Source organism: Nasonia vitripennis (assembly GCF_009193385.2).
Source record: "Nasonia vitripennis strain AsymCx chromosome 4 unlocalized genomic scaffold, Nvit_psr_1.1 chr4_random0004, whole genome shotgun sequence".
NCBI classification, from domain to species: Eukaryota; Metazoa; Arthropoda; class Insecta; order Hymenoptera; family Pteromalidae; genus Nasonia; species Nasonia vitripennis.
Window position 1 is genome coordinate 2845882 of NW_022279639.1, and position 19951 is coordinate 2865832.

Consider the following 19951-nt stretch of genomic DNA (forward strand, 5'->3'; position numbering starts at 1 on the left):
TTTATTTAGAAGCCCAGAAAATTGTTATTTTCATGTACTTTATCACAAAGTAGTACAAAAGCATTTATTATCCCGCGTTCTAAATCAGGGTCTAAAAAGTGTGTGATAGTAAACGCTAAAATATATGCCCTAGTGCATGTTTTACACGTCCTATATAATTTTGTACAAAAATATAATCATAAATAAATAAATTTTGTAAAAGAATAAAAGAATGATATAATTCCATGGGTCACTCATAATAGCAATCACTTGTAATAAATGCAAAATATATTAGCATGCATTCAAAGCATGGTGTTATATCCTACAGTAACATTTAACTCATGTTTTAATGGTTCTCATGATTTGATATTATACTATAAATAAACTTGCTTTTCATACTTTTCATACTCAATGCATTATAACTAACTTTCGCTTAACAAATTTAGAAAATTTTGCTTCCTCCTGGAGCTTTGAAATAGTAAAATTTTCAGTTTTGCTGAAACTTGGAGGTATTCAAATCATGCGTTTTTAGAAAATGTCCATGCAGATGGATGTGTGTGTATGTATACTATCATAATTCTGGAAGCACGCAACCGATCGCAATCAAATTTGGACATTTTTATTTTACAATTTTAACTATTTTTTGAACAATTTTACATTTTTGCCTTCTTTTTTAATGATATAATTTATACAATAATTCAGCAAAAGTTTCTGAAAGAGCATTAAATTGCCTACTTTTTACCACAAGATTTTTCAGATTGACCGTTCCTTTACATTCTTATGATAAAAAAGGTTATTAAAAAAAAATCAATATCTCCAAAACTAAATTTTCAAACATTTTGAAAAAATTTTAGACTAGTTTTTGAGCTAGATTGAAAATTTAAAAAATGGGTTTTCTATGTCATATGATTATGGGAGTAAAAAGGCTTTAAGTTGAAATTTTTGGAAATCACAGATCTTTTGATAATCTTGGTTAATATCTTCTTGCAGCTTACGAAACTCATTATAGTAAAAATATTGAAAATGACTATTGTAAGATATTAAGATTCAAATTCTTTGTCTTTCACCCTGTATATCCTGTATAACTAAACATTATTATTTTTGTGCATATAACTCACAAACTAAAGCTACAAATGTTTTGATAAAATTCATGGTGGTATATGGTGTTTAAACCTGATTGATTCTGCCAAAAAAGCACATGATTTACTCTGTATACATGTTCATCTTTTTCCTAAGGTCTTAAACAGTCATCTATACATGCAACAATACTGCTTAAATTAATTCCAGAAGCAAAAATGAATTAGTACTCCAATACAAATTGATATAAAATTATATACAATGAAGTTTATAAATAATTAGATATGTGGTTGAACATTTCCGTATATCTCTGTTGAAATTTAGATATTTCATGCTATGTAGTCATGCAAAAACATATGAAAACATACAAAAATGTACAGAAACATATGGCAATGTACAATGACATACCAAATTGTACATAATCGTAAAAGAATCTACTTAAATATGCAGATATATACGACTTCTTGTATAATTTAAGCAAATGTTTGTTACAAAAAACCACAAAGATATGCTAAAATTTACCAAAATGTACTAAAATGTACAGAACTATCAAATTTTACAAAAAGCTATCAAAAGTATGCAAACATACTTAAACATACGTAAACTTACTAAAATGTACAATAACTTTAAAAAAGTGTTCAAATGTATTAAAAAGTACAGTATCACAGGGAAATAAAAAAAAATTCCTAAAAAGTTTTGGTGCATTTAAAACATTAAGAGTTTTTTTTCATGGAAACCTGTCGTTCACTCGATGCTCCATTTCTTTTAAGCATAATGTAGAATAACATACAATAACATGCAATGTGTCTAAATTGTAACACCAATCTACGTAATCGTATGGAAATGTACGGTTCCATTTGGGATTAAAAGCCTGCACTCTTATGATTTTGCCTTTGCTACTTGTTGTGTGTACCCATTAGTTCTAACTTTAACTAAATTGTTAAACTACCTTTAATAAGGAAAATAATAATTTAAATAATATTTAACTTTTATTTAACTGATTAAGTGAGAAGTGAGCTTATACTTTGATTTTATAATTTAATTTGCGAAATACTTTGCTATAGAAGCTAAATAGATGAACTATATTGAATAAAGATTATTCATTAGGATTTTATGATAATATGTAGCCTGATTATCAATTGAAAGTTCTACTGTATGTTTGTGTATGTGAGTGAGATGATATCTGTAAAGTTATAATTTGTTTTTCTTTGCAGCATAAAACCTTATTTCTAATTTATTTGTTAGTAACTCTGTTAAAAACAAAAGTGTGAGACTTTATTGCAAAATCCTCCATGAGATTTCATGCCAAAATCATTTCTTTTGTGTACATTCAAAATTACTGAGAATTAATTTTAGATATTTTATAACCTGAAAGTTCAATACCCTACTACCAAATCTCATGTATATTTGCAAGTCAAAATTATTTATTTGTAATTCAAAAACACAGAAAATCCCATTTGGGAACTCACCTCAGATCTGATGTAAGATTTTGCAATATTTAATTTTATCAATATTTGTTTTCAAAATATTTGTAATATATTGTAAAGCTTACTTTTAAAATATTTTAAAAATATAATAAATATATTTGTTATCTAAATTTTTGTTTAACACCAACACCGGGCTTGATAGATATTTATTGTTTCTTTTCTAAAAGGCTCTTTATTCTTGGAATATGAATTAGGCAAGAGAGATTAAGAGTGCTCCACACTTATTCCGGAAGTATGAATTGATAGTAGCGCCAAACATCTTGCGGGCTAAAAGTGTACTACGGTAAATGCAACGCCGCGCTGTTTTATCGATATGTCAGGGCTGTAGTAAGTTAGGCACGTTGATGGGGAGCCTCGGATTTTGAGTTCGATAAGTCGAACGAAGCAGCCGATTACTTACGCATTATCGAAACAAGCTCGAACTCGCTATAGACTGTATATTTCGCGCCACCGTGTGTATTAGAGCACATATTGCAATCAGGAAGAGTATAAAAATATGCATTTTAGAAGTGCATTGCAAAGAGACAATGAATAATAAATTAACAACTTGGTAAATAAGGAAATGAATCCAATTTTGCTACTCAAGGTGTTTTTGGGGTCGCTGAACACGAATATTGCGACGGCAACGGTCTCCGAGGTACGTGGTGTCTAGTAGGGTGGACAGTATCAACGTCGTCTCCTAGAGTTTTACGGAAATTATTCATATAATTAGTCAAAACTCGTTACTCGGGGGGTTTCAAGGTCGCTGAACACGAATATAGTGACGGAAAGGGCCTCCCAGATACCTGGTGCCCAGGATCGGTCGTATTAACGTCGTCTCCTAGAGTTTCGCGGGAAATTAATAACATAATTTGCCGAAACTCGTTACTCGGGGGTTTTCAAGGTCGCTGAACACGAATATAGCGACAGAAAGGGCCTCCTAGGTACCTGGTGCCCAGGGTGGGCAGTATCAACGTACTTTTGGAATTATCTGAAGAACTACATCATTTTTACCTGAATTGAAATATATTATTTGAGTATAAGAAAGGTGTAGATTCAAAGAATGTTATGAAAAATAATTTGAGAAATCCAAAAATATCCGTAATTACGTTTATATACTTTATTGTTTTAAAAAATATAAAGAACTTATTCTAATAGTAACGATAGAATCTTCAAATAAATGATTTACATTACATATAAAATGTGACATCAGAGCCTCGTTTGTGATAACAGGTTACACCACTTGATGGAGAGGTTGACGTATATGGATTAGAGAGGCTATTTCCAGTGATAAAAATAATTCATTTTATTTAATTCTAAAATTATATGCATATATTGGAAAATAATTAAAAATGTATATAAATACAATGAATTATGTTTATATCTGGGTTCTGCAAATATAGTTATTGCTATTATATTTTTAAAAAAATATATCAACAGTAACTGTAATATTTCAGATGGAGACGCATCATAATCCTTTGTAACCCTTCTTTGCGCGATGATTCAACGCAGTATTAATTAACTTCCCTGGTAAAAATAACTTATTAAATCCGATTCAAAAGGTAATAGGTTGTAATTGGATTTCTTAATCGGAAATTATTCAATTAAAACCAATTTAATCGATTAAAATCTATTTAATCTGATTATAACTTTTAGTCGGTTTTAATCGGATTCAATCAGTTGTATTTTTCAACAAATATAACATTTTATTTAAAAACACAACTGTTTAAATCCGATTAAGACCGACTAAAACTTATAATCAGATTAAATAGATTTTAATCGATTAAATAGGTTTTAATTCGATAATTTCCGATTAAGAAATCCAATTAAACCCTATTATCTTTCGAATCGGATTTAATAAGTTATTTTTACCAGGGTTACTACTTACTTTGAACAATTTTTAACGCAATAAATATAGTCAATTTATTATAGCATTTTTGTGCACGATTTTTAAATTACGATTTAATTCACTTGCACAATCACTTAACGCAACAAATATTTGTATTTTATTGCAATTTTCTTGCGCGATTACTCAACGCAATAATAAATATTTAAATTTGATTGCAATCATTTTCTTGCGCGATTATTCAACGCAATAATTAAATGACTATAATTTTCTTGCGCGATTAATCAACGCAATAAATGTTTTAGGCAATTCCTGTAGGAATTATCGGGAGTAAAAACTTACTTACCTGTTGACTCTGAACTGTGATGATTTTTTCTGTTTATGTAATTTTCAGACTACTTAGTTTCTAATCTAAGTTCCATTGTCATCTGTGTCTGATAAATAATTATCATGAACACCATTTCTTTCGAAAATCGCCTGGCATTGTTTATGGATCATGTCTGCAGTCAAGGGCACATCGAAGTCTACATCTGATTTATTTTCGCTATCTTTTTTATCATTTAATCCTAATTCTTCTAAAGTTTTTTCCACTTCTCGAATATTATTTTCAACAGCTGACAATTTTTTCTGTGGGACTTTTCGTTTAAACGAAACGTTAGTACTATTTTCATTTTTATTTACATTCGTAGTAGCTTTTTTTATTTCATTGCTATTACAAGCTCGATTATTAATGTCAATATCACAAGCGGCATTACCACTATTTTCAATAGTTTCGACTTCTTGAACTAACTTTTTAGCTTGTGAAATTTCTTCATCATTCTCCAGTGCTTTCCTCTTCAATCCTTTTTTATTAGCATTTGCATTTGAAGCCTTTTTCTTTTTTTGTGTGGTACTCATTTTCGTCGCTTTTGTTTCTTTACTTTCGTTTTCTTTATTTTTCTTAGCTTCATTTCGTAGCTGCTGTCGTTGCTTTCCTTCTTCTTGAACTTGCAGTATATACTCTGGTTCTCGCAAAGGCATACGTCTTTTTCTTCTACTATCTATTATTTCAGGTAATAAACAATCCCGATAGAACTGGGCAATTTGAACTATCATTTCTTCAATAAATTCATCATTTCTTTCAATCACCATCATTTTTATACCAACAAAAGTAAATATAACGAATAAGCAATATTTTCTATTGGTTACACGTAGTTGACCTTGTATTTGGTAATAATATTCGTGACTTTCTTTAAGAATCACTTCGTTATTTTCTATACGAAAAGCTTTGCCGATATGTAACTTCTTGTCTTTGATAGCAATTTCTGGATCCATATGCATTGCCGTAAATGGACATTTTATTTCAAGTATTCCATCTACACCTATTAAACCATCAGGGGATGCTGCTATTCCAAGGACTTCTGGGTCCAAAAATAGTCCACATGGCTGCACATCGTACCCGAGATCTGTTAAAACTTTTTTAGCAACAAACTCCATAGCGATACCATAGTCTAATGCCAGATCTTTTAACGTTTGAGGATACGATATATCTGAAATGAACGATGCACATGAGGTTTCAGGACGTTTTTTACATATTTTTCCCATTCTAGATGCAGTTACCAACCATTTTCGCATAGACCTCCATTCGTTGCATTCGCTTTGATTCCTCGTTCGGCTTTCAATAGCGTCTCTCTCGAGACGCCATGCGTTCAGAATAGCATAATGTTGCTTGACACGATCTGAAAATTCTTCTTTATTTATATCAGGCTGATGGGCATTCAGACCATAAACTTTATCAGCTTTACGATAAGCTTTATTGATCTTCTCTTCAACCGTATCTCTATTAGCCATTCTTAATTGTCGTAATGCACTCAATCTTTGCCGTTTTTGCTGAAGAAATTCTGCGCAACTTGGGACTTGCTTCTCTGCTGCTTCGCAAATTGGACTAATTGTTGATCCAGTGTTTTGTGATATTGCGGCAACATGGCAACGGGTTGCATATGAATCTTTTTTACACAGATGGAGACGTTTTGCACCAATCGCTTTTGCTATAAGCGCATTAAAACTTTCTGATCTGTTCGTTGTAACGTTGTGAAGTAAGCTTGATGCATTATTAGCAGCTCGAAAAACGCACTGCTCAACGTCATCCATGAGATTAGCTTCCCGTAAAGCTGTAACAACATTTTCTTCGTTGCCAACTGCCTGACCACTACACCCATACTTATTATTTTCACATTAACTGTGATCGCCAAAAATGTGACAGGGTAACTTATTGATATTATCTCGTAGAGCTTTACATTTGAACTCCCAAGAAATATCTTCTTCAGTTATAGTCTGAACGCATTGTCCAATTGCTTCAATGAAACGAGGTGCACTATCTTCAATTTTCTTTCTTAATTGCCCTAGTCGACCTTTAGTTTTCGAAAGAACTTTGATGCTTGTTGAAACATTTCTTAAAATATGGTTCGTACAAAGTATATTTCTAACTTCAACACCATACTCTCCGTAAGGATTACTGTCTAAAATTGATTTATAGTTACTGCTATCTCCATCAGAAATCAATACATTATAGATTAAATTATGCTCTTTAACACTACTTGCGAATGCCTCTGCCATTGCAGCGCTTTCCATGCTAGTCGAGCTTTGATTCTTCCCATGATTCCGATAGCAAGTGTGTTCTTTAGGAGTTATATTTTTGCTTGAAGCATAATCACAAATCGCGCATGTTTTTTATTTTACAATAATCTGCAGTACTTTTTTAGTATATCTGCCAATTATTACGACACAACACGCTGATGAATCATATTTACCATACATGTACGTGCGTTTTAGGTATGATCCATCACCTTCAACCATTGTGCACGGTATATCATAAACAACGTCACCACGTTCAATTGCGAGACTCCTCTCTTCAGCTGCAGCTTTAGCCATTTCATTCTTAGATGCTTCTTTGACATAAATCGCAGCTTTGGAGTGTGCTTTTTGCCAGATGTAGTAATTCAAACTTTGAATACCTAACATGCCAATCAATTCATTGAATTGAGAAAGTCCTGTACCAACATGCTGACATCCCAATGCTGCACCAACCGCAGGTTCTATCTCATCCGGATTATCGCACACTCCAGATATTGTTACTGTGTAAGCACACATATCGCACTTAAAAGTAAAATATCTTGTCAATCCTTTTCTGAAAGTGCCAATCAGTTTTAAATTCCTAAAATTGCAGGCATAAAGAGTATCGTGGTTATTGTATGAATCATGAAGTTTCTGCCATATCCACGCGAAATTAATTATATCATTAGCATCGGTGACGCTCATATTTAACACGCCTTCATTTAAACCTTCCCCTGAATAACATAATTCATGTTCGTCTTCGACGTTCTCTGTTTCTTTCATGTTGTGGTCTTGATCATCTGGAACGATATTTATAGCATTATCTCTTAAATTTTTACTTTTTTCAAGGGATAATTGCAAGCATGAGTCAACAAATTGATCATAGGTGCGGTTGTCATAATACCCTGATTCTTGTACCGCGTCAATTGCGTTATTATCTGCTTCCCTTACACTTGCCAATCCATATTCACCTGATTCACGCGCATTTTTAGAATTACAAGATTGCTCCGTATTTTCTATGGATTCTTTATTTAATGAGAGCTCATTACTTTCTATTTCAAAACGTGGATTGGCGCAATCAGCCTGCATTTCCCGGTCTATGTCTTTAAGAGTTTTTGTTATTGCATTGAGTGTTGTTGTTTTTAATTCAGTAGTAAAGTACTCTGCAGAAATAATTGTAAACTGATACTGTCCATCAAAATGATTGCCTTCTCTCGATTTTTGCATATTGTTCATCACGATTTCAAACAAAACATCGACATCTGCGCTATGAACAAAACAAGCAGCGGTTTCTGAACCTTTAGTTATTTTTCCATCTCTTCCTAAAGGGCGTGAATCAAACACACCCGTAATTCCGTTTGCAGAAACTAAAGCAATGGAAAAACGATTACACGTTAAAATACTACTTATATTAGAATTAAAAACCCAATAGAATAGGTTTTTGAAATTAGGCATCCCCAGTTCACTGAAATCATTTGACAGGTGTCCGTATATAATATCGTGAATAGTTATTTTGGCTGTGCCCATTCTAACAGTAAATTCTGTGTTTAATTCTTCTGCTGTCAAAAAATCTTTATTTTCCTCACCTTTTGGAACACTTTTACGAGCATCTATAGTTTCTTCGTATAGCATATTTCCATTAATCACAAATGCGTCAACATCAAATCCATCCCACTCTGGAATAGGCTTTACATTTGTATAAGCTATGCATACTGCTGCCATAGCTGTGCATTGCTTTCCTCTTATGTCGTATGGAGCTAACGTATTAGAGCTAAACTATTGCAGTTGCAAAATCCTCTTATTACAGAATATGTTTCTTCTTCTTCTTCATCGTCTGTGTCATTGAATACATTTCGTGAACTATCAGTTTTTCTTTCTGTAGAAACTTTTTTTGATTTGTCACTGTTATTGCATGATTGTTCGTTGCTTGACATTGATGATTTTTCACCATTGTAATTTACTAATTTTACAGTAATAGCAGAGAATTCATATTGTCCATCAAAATTATTTCCTATTCTTCGAGGGGGAATATTTGAACGAACGATATTAGCAAGGTAGTCAATATCATTACTGTAAACAAAACAAGCCACACCGTCATGCGTTGCTTTTCCGTTAGGCCCCCGGGAGTGTGAATCAAAGACGCCCGTATATCCATCACCTGTGATGATAGCCACAGAAATTCCATTCCACGTTAAAATACCACTTTTATCGGATTCGACGCACGAATAAAAAAGGTTATTCAAATTTGGAAAACCATTTTCACTAAAATCTTCGTTTATGTGTCCATATATGCTCTCGACAATATTAAGTTTGTATTCCTTTGAGTGAATAGACAATCTTGTATGTAATTCTTCAGCTGTTAAATACTCTTCATTTTCTTCGCCTACTGGGGCTCTGCGCTTCTGAAGACTTAGAAGAAATAATTTATCTCCACAAAATAAAATTTCGCTAATAGTTGCTGAAGTCCATTGTTTTGGAGATTTAATCGCTGTAAAAGCTATGCTTGCAGCAGCCATAGCCGTGCATTGTTTCCCTCTTGTGCCTTCTGAGAATGTGGCACTACCTTGATGAAAGTGAGCTCTTACAATGCCATCGCTTTTCTCAGCACTGCTTGGAGAAACAGGTATACTTGCAAGGTGTTTTTGATCTACCTTTCTTATTTCAGCAGCATTATTAAGTTCCGACGCATCGTTAGCATTGTGTACTATGACACTTCCTTCTTGAATATTGGCAATACTTTCTTCCACGCTTGCATCTTTATTTATTTCATTATTGAATAAGCCTTCATCTACATAATGGCACGAGTCTTCTTCTATGGCAACATTTTCAGGAATATCATTTTCTAATGATTCATTCCTTATGCTGTTCACTGACTGAATAGTTACAACCGAAAATTGTTATTGCCCATCACTAATGTGACCTTCTCTTGAAGAAGGTATATTTGAAAGAACAATAGTCAATATGTTTACTATAAATCGAACAAGCCACGCCATTATGCATGGCTTTCCCATTCGGCCCTCTGGCATGTGAATCAAACACACACCCTATTCCATTAATTGTTAAGAATGCTACAGAGATCCCATTGCATGTTAGAATACCGCTTTTCCGTGAATCAAAGCACCAATAAAAAAGTTTCTTCAAGTTGGGCATGCCAGAATCACTGAAATCATTGTGCATGAGTCCGTAAATCACATCTTCAATATCTATTTCAATATATTTTGATTTAATAGTCAAGTTAGTTTTTAACTCTTCAGCTGTTAAGTATTCCGAATTTTCCTCTTTTTTATCAATGGTCATAGACAACACAAGAATTTCATCAATGGTCATAGAAGTCCACTGTAATGGCGGTTCAATGACACTGAAGACAACGCTTGCAGCTGCCATAGCAGTGCATTGCTTTCCTCTTGTAGGCAGAGGAAAAGAGATGTGCCCTTGATGCATCGATCCTCTAATTATTGCGTTATCGTTCAAAGCATTACAATCATAAACATTCTGTGCTTCAATCCTACCTGATTTATCCTGAGCAAATTTTTGCACAGAAATATCAGTCCTGCTTGCTACTAAAGATTCTTCCGCTAACTTTTTCCTGCTGTTTAAGAAAGAAAAAAATAGTGAAAAAATTTTGGAAATTATATAGATTGTTATAACGAGAGTACATACACGAAGAGAAATTATATTGTTCAATAAAAGGCTATAAGAGAGATGCGCCCAGTATGGAACTACTTAGCGAATGTGACTAAAACTATTGTTTAGAATGGTTCGAATTGCTGAACCTGAAGGATTTTGTTGCTGTTTTAGGAGTTTTTGATGTTCTGTGCTATAGGGTCATTTATTTTAGAAAATAAGCAAATATGAAGCCAAACTGCAAAAGCGTTGGATATCGAAAAAGTCTCGCTCAGTATGGAACGCTATTGATATTAACAATAATTACGATAGGTATGCATTTTATACGTCTGAAAATGATTAAAATTATTTGCTTTATTTAAAAAAATTTCGTTTGAGCCGATTTACCGTGTTTTCCGTAAATTTTATCAATATTTTCACAATTTATCGAAATCCCTTAAGGCATTTCCAGGCTAAAAAATGCTTTTTGTAGCGATTGTAAGCGTTAGAAAGTCTTACATTCAGAAATATATGAATTCCCGTGGCAATCATATGCTAAAACAGGTTCCATACTGAGAAAAAGTGTTTTCGCGAGTTGTTATACGGCCTAACGGAGCAAGATATATGGCTAACTCCGGAATTTTTTGAAGTTCAGACTTAAAACTAAACCTCTACGGGGATAAAAGCTATCGAACTTGCGTAATAGCGATCTGCTACGAAGTATAAATTATCATTGGACAACTTCTAAAATTCGAAAAACGATACTTTCCGATTAATTTTTTTCCTCACGCTTGAGCAGCTTAGGCTTTGGAGTATAACTTTCAAAACGTCAAAAATTGCTAACCTACCGAGCACAAGGGCCATAATCTAAAGTTGGGAACTGATGGAATCCCATGCTACTGTCTCACGCTAGGCGCATCTCCTCTATTGCCTTCAAATTTAAAAATTGACTGTTTCCCTAAAGGGGAGTGTAATTAATTTTCGTAACAAAATGATAAATTTCTTTCCGCGTATGCAAAAATTATAATTTTCATGCGTGTTCAGAAAAAAGTGAATTCATTAAAGATTTCATTATGTATCAACAAATGTTTTTAATGCATTTAAATTGTATAAACTGCATTCATTTCTGTAAATTAAAATATGAAATTTAGCATAGCTTTACACTGAAAGTACATTTATAAATAATCCAATTAAAATGAACCAGGTGTATTCAAATTATTTTTTGTATACATTTTAAAAGTGTGGCTACGAAAGGTGTATTTTTAATTGAGACAATAATATTTTACTCTTTAATAATAATGATTTGAAAAAGCCTTATTTGCAAACAAGATGACTCTTAATCACATAAAAATTTGCAGATACTATAAATAACTTGTTGAAGGAAGTTATATATCGAAAAGATCAGTAAAACCTTGTGTATGCATGCACTAGAAAGCAATATCTGCTACAATACATGAATTCCAAGTTCTGCCAGCTAACTTTGAGATGTTCATTAATAAATGGTGTCAATGCAATTGTAAACAAGAATGGTTATGACAATTGTATTGTTGAAAGTACTGACAATTCATAATAAATTTTAACATTTTCTAATAAATGTAATCTTTAATAATTGCACAAATTTCTCTGAACAATTCAGATGAAAATTCGAAAATACGCAAACATTATCGCAGTTTTAATAAAAAAATATCTATAAATATATATGTTCCCTAAGACGAATAGAACATTTTAGAAAAAGGCCTATTTTAAATTGTTACATAGAAAGTTTAGGGGTGCAATACAGTCATAAAGGTTTTTATTAACACGAGGTGAGATACAATGTGGGGCCTTATACGTGCGTCTTGTATTTTATACCCATTAAATGAACAATATTATGATAATAATATTTATTTATAGGATTATTGTGAATTTATTTTAATTGAGTTAAAAGTACGTATACATGCAACGAATGCAAAAAATTTCTTTTTTAAAATTTTTGAATATTTATTACATAGGTACGACATAAAATACAAAGTGTTTTTACGTCTTTATTGAATTAGTAAAACTTTAAAAAAGCACAAACATAACTTGCATTACAAATTATTTGTATACATCGTAACGATCAAAAAATATAGGGAAAACGTTGGCTTTGCGTGCTAAGGAATTGGCAGCGATTTTTTGTATATCCACTCTTTTGAGTGATATAATACGCAAACTGATTTTACGTGTTAGCCATGCAGAGTATATGTGCCGAGCTATCGTATGCAGCGCCAATATAGCGCTTCAATTAAATTTTTACATGTCTTTTTACAAATATTTTATGCCTGTAAGTTTCCATGTTTATTTGCTGCAGGAAAATAAATGAAATAAAAATAAAACAATATATTTTTATGAACTATGACAATTGAAATAGTAAATCCAATTTTTTATATGTTGATACACTATTTCTACTTCTAACAAGGAAAGGTACCCAACCCGAACTCACCGATTTTGATGATTTTCATATATGTTGTAGAACATAAAAAAATAAGAGACACGTATTTTTTTTTATCGGCTAATTTTCACTTTTAAGGGGTAAAAACCTCCCCTAAAGTTGACCCCCAAAAAGCGTTTTTTTTAAATATCTCGGCTTAAAATTAATATTTTTCAATGAAACAAATTGGAGGTTATTTCTTACAAAAAGAGCAAGTATTTCATGGTGATTTGAAGAGTAAGGGTAGCATCCCCTATTTTTTAGGGGTTGAAAACATATATTTTTTGGCATAATTTTATAATAAAAATGTTTAAACCGACTAAAAAAAATTGGAAAAAATGTTTAAACATCCTTAATAACAAAATTTAGTTGACGAAATTGAATTTTAACTTTCAAAAAAACTTGTTTACAAATGTGTGATCTTTGTAGCCTGTACATGTGAACTAAAGAGCCTTAAACCCTAAACCTCTAAAGAACAAATAGGCTAAATGGTTGTGCTTTTTAACCAAACGACTCCAAACCCCTAACCTCCAGACAAGCCGAAGGCCTATGCTTTACAGTAGACACGAGTATAGACATATTACCGATATTTTATTCTATCATTTTGTATGTAACAAATAACGTCTCGTTTTATGTTTCAATCAAAGATTATTTATTTTTCTGCTTTTATAAATTAGCATAATTTCAAAAGTAATTTCATAAATCATAAAGTATTTCATAAATTGCATAATTATATAATTTTATAAATTCAAAAAGTCCACACTTTTTTGCAAATGAAAAAACATAGGTTAATAAAATTAGTTTATCAAACTCTTTTGCGTTTTGTAATAAAATTTAATGTTGTCAAACTTGGGAGTTTTTCATTGTTACAATTATTTCGTAAGCCGAAAGTTTTTTAGATGAATTCTCGAAGTAATGATTATTGTATCTATAGTAAAATATTTACAGTCTGGAATTCCATAATAATACTATTTGCTACGATTTAATGAATTTATCAAAAAATCTAAATTTAATAATAAATATTATTCTAATTATTATTATTATTTTTCATTATCATTGCTATTATCAGTATTACTGTTATTATTGCTATTGCAATTATGCTTATTCTTCTTCTTCTTATTATTATTATTATATTACTATGATAATTTTTGTTATTGGTAAAAATACATAAAAGAATATTAATACTCGAACTTCATTTGCAATTAAAGAACACGTTGTTATTGAAAGGGAATTTTATATGCATTCATTAGTTTAATGAATGTTATCGTACATTCAATGATAATTCCACAGATAAATGTCTTTCACTCATAAAAGTTGTTGACAATATGTGCGAATCAGTATGTTCTTTTTTTAGATTGTTTTCATCGAGTGTTTACCTCAGCTGCCTGTGTTATTTTTTAGGCAGTGAGTGAGTTTTGTGGGTATTCTAGTTCGATGCCGAAAGTACGAATAGTACGTCTTTTTGTTTGTCAGTGGTATCATACAGTTGTAGAAAATTTTCTTTAGTGATTTTATATAGATTACATTATTCAATTTCAAAGTGAATAAAAGTTGAATAAAACCAAAAATAGAGTTTTCCGAACATCACAAAGTGGAACGAGAATTCTTCTCCAATGCATAAATTAATGATTTGATTCAATTTACATTCACTCGTTTTATTCTGGTAGAAATGTAGCAGTCGTGCCTTACATGCAAAAACACAGCTTGTATAAATTTTACCGCTTGTTTTCATTTTAGATTGAAAAATGAAAATTAATCCGTTAAACGTTCTAAACTTATTATTAGCATATTTTCAAGCGTTAAACATACCAGATAGTGTCACGAATTGTCACGAAACAGAGTTGGCCGAAAAAATAAAAGAAATTTTAATAGATGCAACACATGATTTCAACGATGTAGAAATGATTACTGATGACTCTTTGGATTTTCAAGAAGAGTATAAAGACCATAATGCGGAAATAATTGAAGATGAAGTGCAACATCATTTTCCTGATCCGGATATAGCACCAACAAATCAATGTACAGCAGATAATGAAGAACTAGATTTTGAATACAAAAAAAGAGCTGTAGAATTTTGGAGAAGTAGCAAAACGAAGCAAAATTTTAGTCTCAAAACAGTGCAAAACAGATTCAAAAAAGTATCATCTATTAGTCAGCTACGTCGTTGGGCTCATTCAATTAATAAAGGTGGCACGTATAGAGAAAAAGTGCACAAATTTGTCAGTATACCCTGGATAATTTTCAAGCAGCTCTCGACAGTGGTTCAATTATCCATGATGAAGATATAATTCGATGGGCCTTACAAGCTAAAAAAGAAATTGGTTTTGATGATATTAGATTCAAAGCTTCTAAACATTGGTTACTCAAATTTAAGCAAGCACATCGAATAGTTTCTAGGAAAATAAATAAGTTCATAACAAGAAAAACACTAGAAAGTAGTGCAGAACTTACGGCTAAAGCTGAAGCATTTATCGATGACGTTAAATCGTGAATACCAAGGATTGGACTCGAAAATTTGTATAATACAGATCAGAGCGGATTTCAGCTAGAAATGCATTCTGGAAGAACATTAGCAGTAGAAGGAGAAAAGCAAGTGCAATGTCTAGTACAGTCAATTTCAGCAACAACGCATAGTTATACTATACAGCCACTAATATCAGCTACTGGACAACTGTTGTCACCGCTATTTCTTGTTTTAAAGGAACCAAGTGGCAAGTTTGGCCCTATTGTAGAACAAAACATATTTAGACCAGAAAACGTGTACGTGGAAGCATCCAAATCTGGAAAATTAACAACAAGTAAGGGAACTAATAACAATTTTTACATTGTAATATCGTTGATCAGTTAATTAGTAAGTCGTTTAATTGCAGATCACTTCAAAATCTGGTTGGAAAAAATATTTTATCCCTATGTAGGCCATCACTCAATACTATTACTTGATTCTTGGAGTGGTCATTGTGACAAAGTTATAGAAGAAACAATGCCACAAAATAAAATTATTAACATAAAAAAATTCCAACTGGAACCACAGGAAAAATACAACCACTTGATGTCTATGGATTCCGAATTTGGAAAAACTTTGTCCGAACATTTTCTGATAATGTAATGTTAATGGATCATGATATGAATTTACATGTGAGAAATAATATAATTAAACTTCAATCATTGGTTCACAACCAACTGTCTTCACCGAGATATATAGATTTGTTTAAATATTCCTGGTATAAAAGCGGTTACGTCAATGAAAAACCAGATAAATTTGATAATCCTATAGATTTCAGTTTTGGAAAGTCTTGTGCAACACATTGTGAAATAGAAGGGTGCACAAACATTGCAATTGTACGATGTGGTTGGTGCAAAAAAGCATTGTGCTTTAAACACTTTTATGAGGACTACCATTATTGTAAAAACATCGTAAAATAATATATTTTATGCTCAATACAAAAAATGCACTATGGCAAAAGATAAAAGATTGTAGATTATTATTATACTCTAATATTATAAACAAAAATACATTATAAGTTGAATTTACAATAAAGGAATTTCAATAACATTCTGATAACAATTTCTACGGAAATTATAAAACTGCTTCACACACAGAATTTTCTTGTTTACAAATTTAGGAATTTGAGGTGGTTTGGTTAAAAAGCACAACCATTTAGCCTATTTGTTCTTTAGGGGTTTAGGGTTTAAAGCTCGTTAGTTCACATGTACAGGCTACAAAGATAACACATTTATAACAAGTTTTTATGAAAGTTAAAATTTTTTTTCGACATTTTCGTCCACCACATTTGTTCCGCCATTTTGAATTTTCAAAATCTGATATCAGATTTGCAAAGAGCGATCTCGAAAACCCTTATATACAAACCTTCTACAAAATATTATGGATTGAAGTATACTTATAGTTATTTTGTGTTAGGGGTGGTTTACCCCCTAAAGGGTAGTATCTATGAAAAAATCGAAAAACTTAATTTGTTTATTATAGATGTTTACAAATTTTTTCCAAATTTTTTAGTCTTTTAAAACTTTTTTATTATATAAAATTTTTTTTCGATATTTCCGTCCTATTGGTTCCGCCATTTTGAATTTTCAAAATCTGATAGATTTGTAATCAGCGACCTCGAAAACCTCTATATACAAACTTTCTACGAAATATTATGTATTGAATTACATATTTACAGTTATTTTGTGTTAGGGGTGGTTTACCCCCTTAGGGGTAATATTTATGAAAACACCGAAAGACGTCAACTAAATTTTGTTATTAAGGATGTTTAAACATTTTTTCCAATTTTTTTAGTTGGTTTAAACATTTTTATTATAAAATTATGCCAAAAAATATATGTTTTCAACCCCTAAAAAATAGGGGATGCTACCCTTACTCTTCAAATCACCATGAAATACTTGCTCTTTTTGTAAGAAATAACCTCCAATTTGTTTCATTGAAAAATATTAATTTTAAGCCGAGATATTTAAAAAAAAAACGCTTTTTGGGGGTTAACTTTAGGGGAGGTTTTTACCCCTTAAAAGTGAAAATTAGCCGATAAAAAAAAATACGTGTCTCTTATTTTTTTATGTTCTACAACATATATGAAAATCATCAAAATCGGTGAGTTCGGGTTGGGTACCTTTCCTTGTAAGTTATTTATCATAACATCTTGCAATACGATATATTTACATAATTTATACACTAGCAAAAATAATTTACATATGACTAAATAATTGGATTTGACGCTAGCAAAGATATGTGAAAAGAATGTTACCCCTCCTCCTAACGCTGTCTATATATTGAGCTAAATGTATGTTACGCTCCACCCATTGCCACACAGAACCGCCCCGTAGCCAATAAAGCTTATAAAACGACACAGACTTCATGTACTTATGATTGTAGCATTTATATGAGAAATAACGTTTTATGTTAAGATATATAAAAATTGGTTATAGTAACAAGATTTTTTTATGCATTACAAAATTAGAAAAAAATACCGTTGTAATTGAAATTAAAAAATCGCTGCTAATTCATTGGCGCGTAGCTTTCTTTAACTAAATTCATAGTACCGATAAATAATAACATATGACAGCATAAATAGTGTATAATTATTAAATAAGGGATAATTATAATAATACAATTTACGATTTATCGTTACAAAAGTATTTGACATGATTCAAACGAATATATCATAATACATATTCATATACCTAACCTGCATTAACAACTGGTAACGTTTAAAAAAAATATGCGGGCGTATAAAAAAAAGGACGAAGAGCAAACGAAACTCTATACTGGTGCTTCCTAGGAAGAGTAGCACTATCCATATTTTCCAGCGAAGATATTCAGATCTGCCGCGATGACTATCACAACTCAGATTCATTTTATTCGGAAAGATTGATTATTAAACAAATTAAAACAAGTATTAAAACAAAATTGAAACCGCTGACAATTGTTTAGTACGTAGCTTCCTCCAACAAAATTTATAATTCCAATAGATATAATACTGTTCAAATATACAGTATATTAATGATTTTAAAAAACTTGCAATCCTAATTATTTTACTGAAGGAGCACCCGTCACAATATCAAATCTTATAATTTTTATGAAAAAAATGTAAACCTCAATGTTTTAAATACCATAGAGCCCTCATAACCTCATAAAATTATTGTCTGAAAACGTTCTGATCTTTAGTTAGCGAGTTGGAAGGTTTAACAAAAAAGTAATTTTCAGTTATACAGGGTATACAGGGTGAGAGACAAAAAACTTGGATCCTAATACCTTTTAAAATAAATGATGGTTTCATAAGCTGCAACAAGAACCTAGCCGAGGTGATTAAAAAATCAATATTTTCCCAAAATTTCAACTTGAATAAAGCCTTGTTATTCTCGTAATCATACGACATAGAAAACTCATATTTTTTAGTTTTCGATTTTTTGCTCGAAAACTAGTCATCAAAATGGTTTAAAATTTAAACAGCAAATAGATATTATCGTTTTTGGTCAAAATTTGTTTCAAAACGTTTGACAATATAGTTGAAAATTATTAAATTTCTTTATAAAATCACCTATTATATCGTAAAAATTTAACGGAACGGTCAATCTCGAAAATCTTGCGGGAAAAAGTAGGCAATTTAATACTTTTTTTATATACACAACCGTTCAATATATTTTATAAATCATATCATCATAACGAAGCAAAAATATTTATTCAAATTCAAAGGACATTCTGCGTATACATGCAGGATCAAGCCCAAAATGAATTTGTCACCTTACTATTATGAGGGGAGTTCGCACACAAATTTTTAGCCCGATTGATAAACTTGAACAAATTGTGCCCGCATTTTAAAAAAACGTAGACGATTGGGATAAAAAAATTTGTTTTTAGGTTTGTGCAAGTAGAGACTCCTTCCAAAATTTCAGCTCGATCGGTCGAAAATTGCGTGAGATATCGCATCTCGCACATTTTTCGATGACAAAACTATAAGGCACTTCCGTGTCGTGGTCATGCCTAAAATGAGTGAACATTATCGAAAATTCGTAATAAAAAAATCAAAATCATACACGGATTTTGCCGATCGCGTAGACTGAGAACACAGACGTGAACGAACGAAAACAATGGCGCACACACACGCATATACACACACATATACACGTACACACACACTGTTAACCTTACTTTTTAGTGCAATAATAAATTTCTTACCGAGCTATAGCACTTCTTTTACGGCTACCTCTTTTACCACTAAGCACATACCGTTTGGTCTGAGTAGTACTGCTACCACGTCGAAGACGTGTATCTTTACTCATACTGTTTTCTTGACTCATGTCGAAAAGTACAAAAAGCAATATAATTGTCAAACTAACAATATTACTATTGTGTTTATGCACTTTAGGATGAGAAAGAAAACGTAGTATGAACAATAGGATACACTGAGCACACAAACAACGCGA

At 31.6% G+C, this 19951-nt stretch overlaps 1 protein-coding gene across 8 annotated transcripts in view; it reads right to left on the reverse strand.

Moving 5' to 3' along the window:
• Positions 1 to 19951, reverse strand: part of LOC100114050 (CDKAL1-like protein) — a 148252-nt gene that overhangs the window by 116533 nt on the left and 11768 nt on the right. The window contains exon 1 of one of the 8 annotated variants that reach the window (XR_004227341.2): positions 4715 to 7901. The exons of 5 other annotated variants lie outside the window; for them this stretch is intronic. The gene's annotated coding sequence lies outside the window, so the exon portion shown is untranslated. 8 annotated transcript variants of the gene reach the window in all.